Source organism: Pan troglodytes, chromosome 17 (genome assembly GCF_028858775.2).
Source record: "Pan troglodytes isolate AG18354 chromosome 17, NHGRI_mPanTro3-v2.0_pri, whole genome shotgun sequence".
NCBI lineage: Eukaryota > Metazoa > Chordata > Mammalia > Primates > Hominidae > Pan > Pan troglodytes.
This window is the reverse complement of record NC_072415.2, coordinates 54527183-54539168: the sequence shown is the minus strand read 5'-3', so window position 1 is coordinate 54539168 and position 11986 is coordinate 54527183. Positions and strand designations below refer to the sequence as shown.

At 47.5% G+C, this 11986-nt stretch overlaps 1 protein-coding gene across 5 annotated transcripts in view; it reads right to left on the bottom strand.

Annotated features, from left to right (window-relative positions):
• Positions 1 to 9709, bottom strand: part of SETBP1 (SET binding protein 1) — a 394050-nt gene extending 384341 nt beyond the window's left edge. For 2 of the 5 annotated variants that reach the window (XM_512106.8, XM_054671789.2), the window contains exon 1: positions 7790 to 8412. The gene's annotated coding sequence lies outside the window, so the exon portion shown is untranslated. The other 3 variants (XM_063795617.1, XM_009433926.4, XM_009433924.4) reach the window with 3 other exon arrangements.
• Positions 9710 to 11986: the final 2277 nt, after the last annotated feature.

Sequence of the window (11986 nt, the reverse complement as noted above, 5' to 3'; positions counted from 1 at the left end):
CAGTACTATTAATCAATACCTTTTTAAAAACCAAGGTCTTGGCCAGGCGCGGTGGCTCATGCCTGTAATCCCAGCACTTTGGGAGGCCGAGGCAGGCGGATCATGAGGTCAGGAGTTCGAGACGCAGCCAGGCCAACATGGTGAAACCCCGTCTCTACAACAAATATAAAAAATTAGCTGGGCATGGTGGCGGGTGACTGTAATCCCAACTACTTGGGAGGCTGAGGCAGGAGAATTGCTTGAACTCAGGAGGTGGAGGTTGCAGTGAGCAGAGATCGTGACAGTGCAAGACTTCATCTCAAAAAAAAAAAAAAAAAATCAAAGGTCTCATTGCTCAAATAACAATAGGTCACAGAAAGAGACACCAACAACTGTACAGGACTTGCCACGCAGATTTCATTAGTCTGCTACAAGCACATTGGTGCTCCCACTGCTTCTGATGGGCTACTAAGTTGGTTCCATCAAATTCAGCTTCCCCATCTCAACCTTTCTCCAAGCCACAAATTCAAACTCCAAGAAGCTCCTTTCCACTGACAGAACTGAAAATCATTGGCAGATAAAAGGAATAATGAAGAAATTGCTGTTTACTAAATTTGGCTAACAAAATTGCATGCTCCTTTTTCATCCCAAATCCTTTACTAGATCCTGGGTTAAAAGCAATTGCAGCATTTCAGTGGCTTAAAGAGGCTTCCTCTTCCTAAATATCCAACCAGTATGCTCCCAGGTGCTTCATCAATCCCACAGAACTTTTACAGTACCTTAGGCCAAAGCCCAATTTCCTCGATCCTACTCCAACCCAAATCAAAGGCTCTGGTTTTGCAGACTGTGGGTCACCGTATCTGATCTCAGAATGCACACAAACCAACCCATTAGCTATTATTGAACACAGGCTGCAATGTGGCTGGGCAGACCAGGTGCTATGGGGATGGGGAGGACACCTCAGGAACCCAGGCATGGCCCTAGACTTCATGATCTTTAGAATCTACATGGAGAAATGACATCCAGCCCACTAGATCCATGACATGAGTGAAGTATCCGTAGCAGGGTTTCCAGATGCCACCTGACAGGAAGCAGCAGCAAAGCTCAAATACAGAATACATTCTGGACTTCCTAGAAACTGTCTTTGTCTGTTCCATCTCCCTTGATTCAAGTCATTTATTTTACCAAAGAGAACCAATTCAAAACAGATGTGAGTAATTTAATCCCCTTCTTCTTTCCACATTACTCTTAGTGGTATGTCCTCACATTCAGCTCACCATTGCCTCCTCTCCCCTTCCCTGTCCTCCAAGACTGACTCCACTGTTCTAATAAGTGCTCCCCCGAGTTCTATTTACCCCAGGGCACCACCTTCCCTTTCTGTAACTCTTTCAACCCATCAAACATTTAGCAAAGTGCATTAGTCCTCAGTGGGATTGGTTTGGACAGTTGTTGGCAGCGCCATTAAAGGGGTTTGAGGAGCTCTGACCTTTAAGAAATCCTTAACATTCCTAGGACACCTCTAGCTATAGAATCACAGAATTTTAGAAGGGACACTCTATACCACTCCAAACTTTTTTACTGTACAACAGTAGAAAGGCAATGTAGCTTGTCCCACATCATATGCTAATAGATATGAGCCCAGGCTGCTTTCTGCCTCAGCCTTCTTGACCTCTTAGGCCAACTAGTTGCACCCGGCCTCCTCAGCCTTCTCTGTTTTCCACTGTGGCCAGGCTCACTCCATCACTGAAGAGCGGAAAAGCACTTGGACTTCAGCAACAAAGATGACTGTATGGTTAAGTGCCAAAATGAGCAAGATGGACAAAAAATACAATTGGAATTTTCAGAGAAAGTCAAGGGCTATGTGTGTTAGAGTCACAATGAGACTCCAGTAGGCACTATTATTATTAACAAATATTTGATGATTGAATGAGTGAATTGGTGACTGAAAGGATGCACATGTGGTAAAATATGCTTAACTCTTAAACTTTAAGGGAGAAACTTTTGGGTGATTACCCCCGAAAGGTAGCCAAAAATATATAAAGCAATTATTATTGACTTAAAGTAGTTATTATTCACACTGTCTAAGGGGCCCTCACTGTGTTGCTTCATAATGCAGAGTGTTAATACACCTTAAACAACATTGACTTTCAATATTCTATCTCTTCATAAATGCTGTGATTCATTCAGGAAACAAAAAATCATTCATAAATAAGGTTCAGGGCTGTGTGGGAAAACTTGTCCCCTTTTTCAAGGGCTCAGAGCTTGGGGGGGGTAAGTGATAACAAACAGCAAGGCAGCATAAGCGGGGTGCCTTGCTCTGGGAACTGGGGATGAGGAGCTGAGAGCTGGGAAGAAGGAACTAGTTAGCCCCCACAGAGGAGGCTGGGTGCAACCAGCTGGCCACCTGGAGGTGACAACACAGAGACAGCTGAGGTGTGGAGGCAGGAAGATGTTCAGAATGTCCAGAGTCAGTGAAGAAACCAGTCTGACAACACAGCCTGGGGCATATTGCATAAAATTGGGGTTCACTCGAGAACACTGCAAGGTGCCTGCTGCAGGCTGCCAGGCAGGGCAAACCAGCTCTCATGAGAAAGGGTAAAAGGAGGGACACAGAAGAGTCAGGGAACAAATGAGCTGTGAAGAACTTTCCTGATTCTGGAGAACTTACTGGATTTGCTGGGACAGCGGCAACGCTGCTATTAGTTCTTTTCTTTAGAGGGGCTAGAAATTCTGTCCTGAATGCCATTGCTTAAGTATTGTGGTTTCTTGATGGAGAACCTCCCCCTCATTCTCTCCACTTCGCCTCCCCTCCCTGTGTGTTTGCACATCTTTTTCCTTTTCTCTTGCTGATCCTTAACTCAAAGAGCATTTCCTGAGCACTGGGACATCTTTGAATCCAACTGGATACCACCTGAGACTTTGAGTCTCAAAAAGCACATGGCATAGTAGGCATCTAATAATTCAATATATACAGTTATATGGACATCGGTTGAATTATTAGAACACGAGGAGCCCTTGTGGGCATTTCTGATCATTCCAAGGGGTTATTAATTGCTGGGCTACAGCAACAATAATCCCAGGCACCAGTTTCCAGGAGGCAGCATGGAAATCCTCCCAGAGTTCAATTACAGAAATTAGCTGGTATTATTTAATCCTCATAACCCCCGTGAAGTAGGCAGGGTAAGCATCTTTATCTTTATTTTACTGATTAGGTTCCGGAGGCTCAGAGAGGTTAACTGACTTGCCAGGGGTCATTTAACTGGGAAGTACAGGGACACGATCCAAAGAGGATCTTGTCACTTCAGATGTGAGGCTCTTCACACTTTGCCACAGCCGTCTGGCCCCAGGTTGGCCACCAACTTGTGTCATTTCAGGCAACCCAGTGTATCAGTTGCCTCATCCTCTAAACGGAGATAAAATGCTTATCTGGCCTTCCTCCTTAGGAGAATCAAGGGGGCGGAAGCCATATAAAGATATTTTTGAAAAGAACAAAATGCCATGCATATGAAAGGGGGTATTTTTGGTGGGAAAAGATAAGTTGGATCAAGGAAACATTTTTCCAAGCTAACAAAGTTCTAAAACTCTTATCTGCTCACCATTCATCCCCTATTCCTCCTCAGCACTTGGAGTGGCAGAGCCTCTGCCTACCTGAGGGTCAGCTCAGCCGGCTTTGCCTACACTTGTTCTACCTGGGTCTGCTGATCATTAACCATCATGGGCTCCTGGGAGGGGGTGGCAGCTACCTCCCAGAGGATCCTGTGGACTTCAGGGCTGCTCACATTCTTTACCTGGTATCATTTGCTATGAACAGGGTAGGAAGTCAACTGCTGGTTTCTAAGATAACGGCCATTAAAAAAATAATGGTTCCTCGGTCGGGCGCGGTGGCCCACACCTGTAATCCCACCACTTTGGGAGGCTGAGGCAGGTGGATCACCTGACATCCGGAGTTCAAGAGCAGCCTGGCCAACATGGTGAAACCCCGTCTCTACTAAAAATACAAAAATTAGCCAGGCATGGTCGTGGGTGCCTGTAATCCCAGCTATTTGGGAGGCTGAGGCAGGAGAATCACTTGAACCCAGGAGGCAGAGGTTGCAGTGAGCCAAGATCACGCCACTGCACTCCAGCCTGGGCAACAAGAGCGAGACTCTGTCACAAAAAATTAATTAATTAATTATTTAATGGTTCTTCAACCTTAGATGGTACCCTCTAATGGGCAAAAAAAAAAAAAAAAAAAAAACCTTCTAAAAACAGCTGTTCTGGACTGAACCTACGAAACTTCTAAATCAGAACAGTAAGGACCAGAAGCTTCAACTCAGTGATCTACAATTACAGTCCCCCAAAACCTTCTCCAGCTCCAGTGTGATGTATCTCAGGGGGGCATCAAAATCTAATAGAAAGTTCAGTAAAAAGGGAAAACGAAAACTCAGAGCTAAGCAAAAATGTAGATTGGCATCATCTTTCTGCATTCACGAATTATAGTCTGTGGACATCCTGGTGTTTTCTTTCCTGCACTTTTCAGGTATATGGCAGGCCAAAGTATGTGCAACTTCATGAAGAGTTTGTAAAACACCAGGGTTGCCTTTAAAAACCACTCTAAAAGAAGCCCAAACTTATGGCCCAAAACATTTTGGGAAACTCACTAGGTTTCAACATATGCCACAGGATAGGAATGGAATTGGATTGTTTTGCTCCCTTCACAGGAACCCCAGGACCAGACAAAATGATGTGCAGCAAGACCTCTGTGAGGCTTCCTTTCTTCAACCCAGTGCTGCTAACCCTCCAGGGCAGCCTCCTGTGCTCCCACCACCAGCCTCTGGTAGGACTCTCACATACACTGAGTCCCTGAACAAACTCAATAACACCATCTCATTTTTAAAGCACTGCAACTCCTCCTTACAATACTAATGTGTTCATAATAATTTGCCCCATTCTTCTGGCAGGAGCAAAACTGAAGCAACTTGAAATGCCATCAGCAAAAAGTTATTTATTTCCCATTCCTGAGCATCAGAGAAAACAGGGTTTCATTGGCTGGATCTGCCTTCAATAGCTTTCTGGTTTCAATTTAAACTTCAAGTCTCCAAGGAAAAAACTGGCATTCTGGGAGGTCCAGGCCCAGCCAAGTTTCAGTGTCTCCACAGGAACCCAGAAAGGATGCCCCATCCAGCTAGCTATTTCTCATCTGCTTCCTTTTGCATACTATATAGAAGCTTTGGAGCAGAGATTGAAGTACAACTAAAAATAATGACCACATTGAGAGAACTCTCCTCTCCTAGAGGTACACTTTTGTGCCAGACAAGTATCGATTCATCCCCTAGAGGAATTCAAGTTAACAGGAGAAATGGAACAGGGAATCCAGGGGAAAGTACCTACCTATTTATTTCTTCTTCAGCAAAATCCTGCCTCCTGCCTCTCCCCACTCACCATTTTCAACTAAATCCTAAAACACTCCCAAGCACTGTTTCCTTTTTCCCCAACCCTCATTTAGGTCAGGTGATTTACAAAGTAGCTCACTCTGAGCAAGGCAAGTCCATGACCAGAAGCCCTTATGGCAGCAGGGTCTGTTGGGTTAACTTAAAGATACCTCTAGGTTCCCCTGTGTGACGTCCAAAACTGGGCCTTCCAGCAGAGCCTTCCTATGTAACATTCTGATGCTAACATACAAAAGATCAAATTACAGCCCTTCACTTGCCTAGCCCTTTCATGAACATATAAGGCAGTTGATATTTTCTCCCAAGCTAGAAGTGGCCCCCTTCTTAACCGACACTACTGCCTCTCAGACACTCCACCTTATGTTCACTGCAAGCCATCCCCTCCCCCACCTCCAGTTTGTTTATTCCAGAGATAAATCTATTTTCCCAGCTAAGAGAGACGAGTCCCTTTCCCTCCTCTGGCTCCCGGTGGTGCATTCGCTCACCACCTCCTCCCCCAGCTCAGCTCAGGTTACTATAGTGGCTAGCAACTCCCACAGCCCAGGTCTAACACCAACTCAACTTCCCAAGACCAATAGTTTGTTTTGGTTTTGGTTTTGTCCCCTTAACGGGGGAGGAGAAATCGTGTGCCAAGCAACACTCTGGGTACCTGGTCTCCATATCTTTGGGGGCTACTTTCCCTGCCGTTTGCAAATACTCTGTTTAACCACACTTGATTTCTTCCTCCTCTTCCGACTTTCCCCCAAACACTCTGTCTTAATACCCTTTTCTGGGAACAGGCAATGAGACTAAGCACAGGGGAAAACACAGCACCTCACCTTCGCTCTGACACCTGGGAATCCCTCGTCAGAGCAAAAATGCTCACGCCTCCCTCAGGGAGTTTAAGGATGGTAGAAGCCACAGAAATCAGAAAAAAAGGGAGGGAGTGACCTGGGATGGTAAACTAGCTACATCTTAAAGTGCTACAAACTTTCTCCTCCCTCACACGCCCCTGTCTGGTTGGCTCCGCCTTCCCATCCCAGCTGGGGTGTGCAAAGGAAACTCTCCCCGGAATGCCCAGGTCTGGTCCAGTGTTGAAGATGTGGCCTGCACACAACACCGCCCTTCCTCTCCAAATACCTCTTCTCTACCCCATCCCCTTTCTCCCACGACACACACATGCTTTGCACGTGAAGATGAGTTTGGATGGGGCACAGGAGATATACCTATTTACTAAAGGAGGGTAAGAGATGGTGCCAAATCGGCAGATAGTTTTGGTGACAGTACAGAGACTTCAAGAAATTAGTTTTTAGTATAAATCTACAGAAAAAGAAGAAAAACAGGATGAAGAGTGAAGGAATGAAAAGAAAAAGAAGGAAAAAGATGTAAGAGAAAAACAATCAACGCCAGTGGACTCCAACTAAACTTTAAGGGGAAAGGTGTGGATAGTTGGCAGGAGGTGGGGGGAGTGTAGGGGCTGGAAGGGAAAGGTATCTGCTGTAGAATTCCAGAATAAACTGCCCTTTTGGAGGAGAGTTTCTGCAGGGATAAAGAGACACACAAATTGCCCTTTTAGCGTTAGATGTCAACCGTGAGATTATCAGGACAGTTTATTTGAAACGGAAACGAATCGGAAATCCTTCCCACAACAGTCCTTTTAGACAGATACACACCCTGAGAATCCAACACAGACACACATAAAGAATAAATGCAGCATCAGGGGGCAATAAGAACTCCCCTTCCACACTCTCAATACCTCTAGCCTCATCTATTTCCAATTGCACAACTTTCAATCTCCAATGAAAATATTTCCAGTTGGATCCGATTTCAGACTTGTAGTAAGCGGTCTGGATGGGGGGGGGGCGGGGGGAATAGGTGCCGTACTGTGCAGGGGAGGGGGGCTGGAAGACAGTATTTCGGCAGTTAACTTATTTTTTTAGAACCAGCATGCTCTACCGATCAGAAATTGCTATTACCCAACAATGCTTCCATCACAAACAGACACTGAAAACAGCATCCCCGTTATCACCATCTTGCCAAAGATCTGCCCGGTCCAGTTTACCTGACTTTGTCCCTGCGGAACTTCTCAGACAGTATTTCGGTCAAAGAGATAATGGTTTGGAAGACAAAAACAATAAATCGATACCGAAGGGTTCCCTTTCCGGAGTGATTTCCCACTGGAAACCACCGAACGGGGAAGCCTGCCGTTCATTCCCAAGCCCACGGCTCCTCTAGAAACGCACACAATGCGTGCTTTCAAAAAGGCATTCGCCTGCTTTTAAGGGAATTCCTATCTTTTCAGAGTCCCAAAACCAGAGAGCATAAGAAAGAGACTCAAATCCATTGATTAAGATTTTTAAGAAAAAGACTAACACACAGGCACAACACAAGCACACACCAACCTTCGCCGGCTGGACCACTTCTTGCCTGTTCTTCTTTCTATTAACGACACGTTAGATTCTGATACATTCCCCCCCCAAAAAAATCCAACTAGGTTACAATGTAGCTCTCTAGCTCCACTTAACCTGCAAGTTACAAAGAGAGAAAAAAAAAAAATCCTGCCTTCCCACCCCTTTCCTTACCCCCTCCCCCTCCCGAGTCCACTCCACCAACGCCAAACCCGCCAGCCCCGCCAGCCGGCGGCAGGACCGAGGGAGGGTGCAAAAGGCGGGGGGCGGAGGGGGGGGGAGATCAGATTAGGCGAAACTCAATAAGCTCCCAGCCCTCCAGCCCAAAGCTTCCACCATCGCCGCCACCAACGAGCCACTCCAATTGAGCCAGCATCGCCGCCCACCCGCCGGCCCGCCGGAATCGCGCCCATCTCCTGCAACCTCGCCCGGACCGGCATCCCGCCCCCTCGGCCCGGTCTCCCCCTTCCCGCCGGGTGCAAAGTCAAAGACCCAGCAAGGCGACGTGAACTTTTGCATGCAGGGCACACACGTCGCCCCCGGTTCCGGGAGTGCGGGGGCCCGCGGCGCGGAGGGAGGCTGGGCGCCCGGGCTCCCGGGCCAAGGTCGCCGCGCGTGCTCACCCATGTCCCGGCGGCTCCGGCTCCGCTGGCCCCGGCGCTCGCTCAGATCCCGGCTCCGGTCGCTCGCCCGAGCCCCCAAAGGTGCTGCTGCGGCAACTCCATGGCGATGAGCATCTGTCAAACGGCGAGCCGCGAGCTGGCCGCCCTAGCTCGGGGGGCGCCGGGGCCCCCGGGCGCGCGGAGGCGGCGGCGAGCGGCGGGCGCCCCGGCCGGCCCCGCGCTTCCCGCCCGACTCTGCCGCCTCCGCCGCGCCACCGATTTATGGAGAGAGATATCAAGGGGGAAAATGGCGTCTCCGGAGCCCGAGGAGTCCTGGAGTAATCACATTCACACACACACACGCCCGCACGCACACACACTCGCACACAGGCGCGCGGCGAGCCCTGCTAATTTTAGCAGGAGCCAAAAAAATTTATATATATATATATATATATATATATATATATATATATCCCCGTCTCTCCGATAAATGCTTTTTTTTTTTTTGCTTTTTTTTTTTTTTTTTTTTTTTTTTTTTTTTTTTTTTTTTTTGCTTTTCTTCAAAGGATGGGTTGGAGCGTTAAAAAATGTTGGTGGGTTTGGGCTCGCAGGAGGCGGCGCGCGGAGGGCGAGGGCGCTTTTGCTGAGCTGTGCAGTTCGGTCCGCTGAGCCCGGCGGCCCTGCCCGCCCGCTCGTCCGCCCGCGGTCGCTAGTGTTGCCGCCGCCGCCGCCGCTGCTGCTCCATGGCCGCGCCCGCCCCGCGCCCCCGCCGCGTCCCGTCGCCGCCCGCCCGCGTCCCCGGTGAGCGCTGGAGTGGGGTCGGGCCCGTGTGCCTGCCTCCCGCGCCCTCTCCGAATCCCGGACTCCTAGTGAAAGGAAGGGGGAGGGCGCGGGCGCGGGAGGGAGGAGGATCGGAGCGGCAGCGCGGCCCAGCCGAACGGGTACCGACCGTCACCCCGCGATCTTCCTCGCAGGGGGCGCCGGCGCCCAAGCTGCTCCTCCGGAGGGCCCAGAGCCGCTTCCCAGACCAGAGCCGGGGGAGGCGCAGCCAGTAGCGAGCCCTGAGCGACCTCTCTCCCCACCCGCCCCCCTGCCCCAGTGAATTTCTGTCAGTTGAAGGGAGCGGGGCTCTTGCCCGGGGAAAAGGAAAACAGTTCGTGGCCGGGGATCCGGGACCCCTTGCCGCCCCCCAGCGCCCCTCCCGCTCCCCGGCGCCCTTGCGGCCCAGTGGCTCCTGCGCGCCGGAGTCCGCCGCGAAGACTGAGCGGCCGCGGGGAACGCCGCGGGCTCGGCGCGTATTCCTGGGCTCAACACTGCCACTATCTGACACAACAGGAGCAGTGTCGGGGGGGTACTGCGCGCCCAGACGTGAGCTGTGATAGGCTCTCGAAACTGGGCGCATTTTTTTTTTAACCTGGTAATTATATTTCACTTTCAGGGTTTTTTAAATTATTATTATTATTTTATTGTTGTTGTTAAGCGACTTGTATGCATTCAGATCTCATGTGCATTTTCTCGTTATTCAAGAGAATTGGACACTTGATGAAGGGAAGGACACGGAGAGATGACAAACGCACACTGGCATGCAGTTGTTTTCAGGGTAGGAAGAACAAAGTGGAATGTCTTCAGTTCTTACAAAATATGGTGGCATTTGTAATCTCTGAGTTTTTGTATTTGGCCTACAAAGGGGGTCTTTTCAGGGAAACAGGAATGGAACCCTTCAGAGACATGTCTACATTGTAAAACAATATAGGATAGATACGGATTCGGGAAGGTCTGCAAATGGTTCCGCTCAAAGAACTTGGGGTAAAGTTGACCGAGGACTCGGATTCTGAGAGGACTCCTATCACGTTCTTCATGAGAGTTTTAGGCTATTTGGACTGAGGAATGATTTGGAGGTACGTCGGGGGCATTCCCTCACTGAGGCCATCAGTGGCTGCCTCCCTGCATTGGCTGCTGGTTTGAGTTCCTTCACAGAACTTCTTCGTCAAGTTTTTCATAGGAACGCTGCAGTGAAGTGGAGTGAAAGAGACTGGGGACTGAAGGGTGAACCCCTTCCAGCCCCAATCCCATCCCGATTCCTGTCTGGATGCAGATTCAGTCTGACTCAGAACGGATAGTTCACCCTTTTACTGATCCAAGTGCTCTGTCCTCTTTTTTTCAGAGGAATGTTCTGACTGGCTACAAACTTTTCCTCTGTCACTGCAGGACCTCCCGTGGAGCAATTTTCGATAGGTCTTCTACTATGCTTTTTTACCGCGTCATTGTTATTGCTGAGAAAATAATGCTTAGTTAGGAAAAAAAAAATAGCAGGGCATATGAGCTAATGATAGAAGTAGAGATCAAGGCACAGAATACAATATCAAAACAACTATTCTCTGTAATCAAATGACCTTTCTCATTTGCTTGTACACCCAGATTTCTGAAATCCTACACCAAAGTCCACAGAGAACTAAGATAGCATGTGGCCTATTCCCCGCGCTTTTCCAGTGGAGAAAGTAGCCCCAGAAATCAGAAGGGTTTGTCCACAAGCATATGGCTGTCTGATGTCATCCAAACCAGAACTAAATAAAGCCTATTGCCCTAGTCGTTTCCCTTCTATAACCTAGGCATATTGACAGAGTCTTCCTTCCTGTGGTGTTGTGTGGATTAGAAAAGTAGCTAAGAAAAGCGCATACCTTATTAAAATTCACTGCAATAGATGATAAGTCTGTAGAATTATAGTGCAGTAGAAGTTTACCTGTGAGATCATCTATTAGAATCCCATCTTTTTAAAACTGAGGAAACGATGCACTACCCCAAGCCACTAAGTTAATTCAAAGCCAGGAATAGATGCTATGTTCCTTGACTTCTTATCCAACATTCCTTCCTTGTATGTAGCCCATCTCTGAATCATGGGAGGGGAGAGGAGAGAAAGGAAAGGAGGGATATTCTCACTCTCTTACATATATATGAAAAAATATATATGCCTCTGTGTGTGTGTGTGTGTGTACACACACCCATAATAATGTTTCAGTGAACAACAGACCACATATATTACTGTGATCCCATATAATATAATACTGTATTTTTGCTGTACCTTTTCTGTGTTTAGATACACAAATACTTACCATTGTGTTACATTTGCCCACAGTATTTAGTACAGTAATATTCTGTACAGGTTTGTAGCCTAGAAGCAATAGGCTACCCCATATAGCCTGAGTGTGCAGTAGCCTATATCATCTAGATTTGCGTAAGTGCACTCCATGATGTTTGCACAAAGTCACCTACTGATGTATTTCTCAGAACACATCCCCATAGCTAATTGACGCATGATTGGAGATATATATATATATATATATATATACACACACACACATAAATATATATACATATGTAAAACAGATACAATAAATATTTTATGCACATTAATATTTTTGGTATATAATAATATATTACAAATATAAAAATTTTAATATATGATAATAAAGGATTTCTAAAAACTAAAACCCCATCCCTAAACTGTACATCTGTTAATAGAATGGGACCTATATTCAAATCCTAGGTGAATGTCACAGGAATTCTTCTCATTTTCTTTCTCAATTAGACC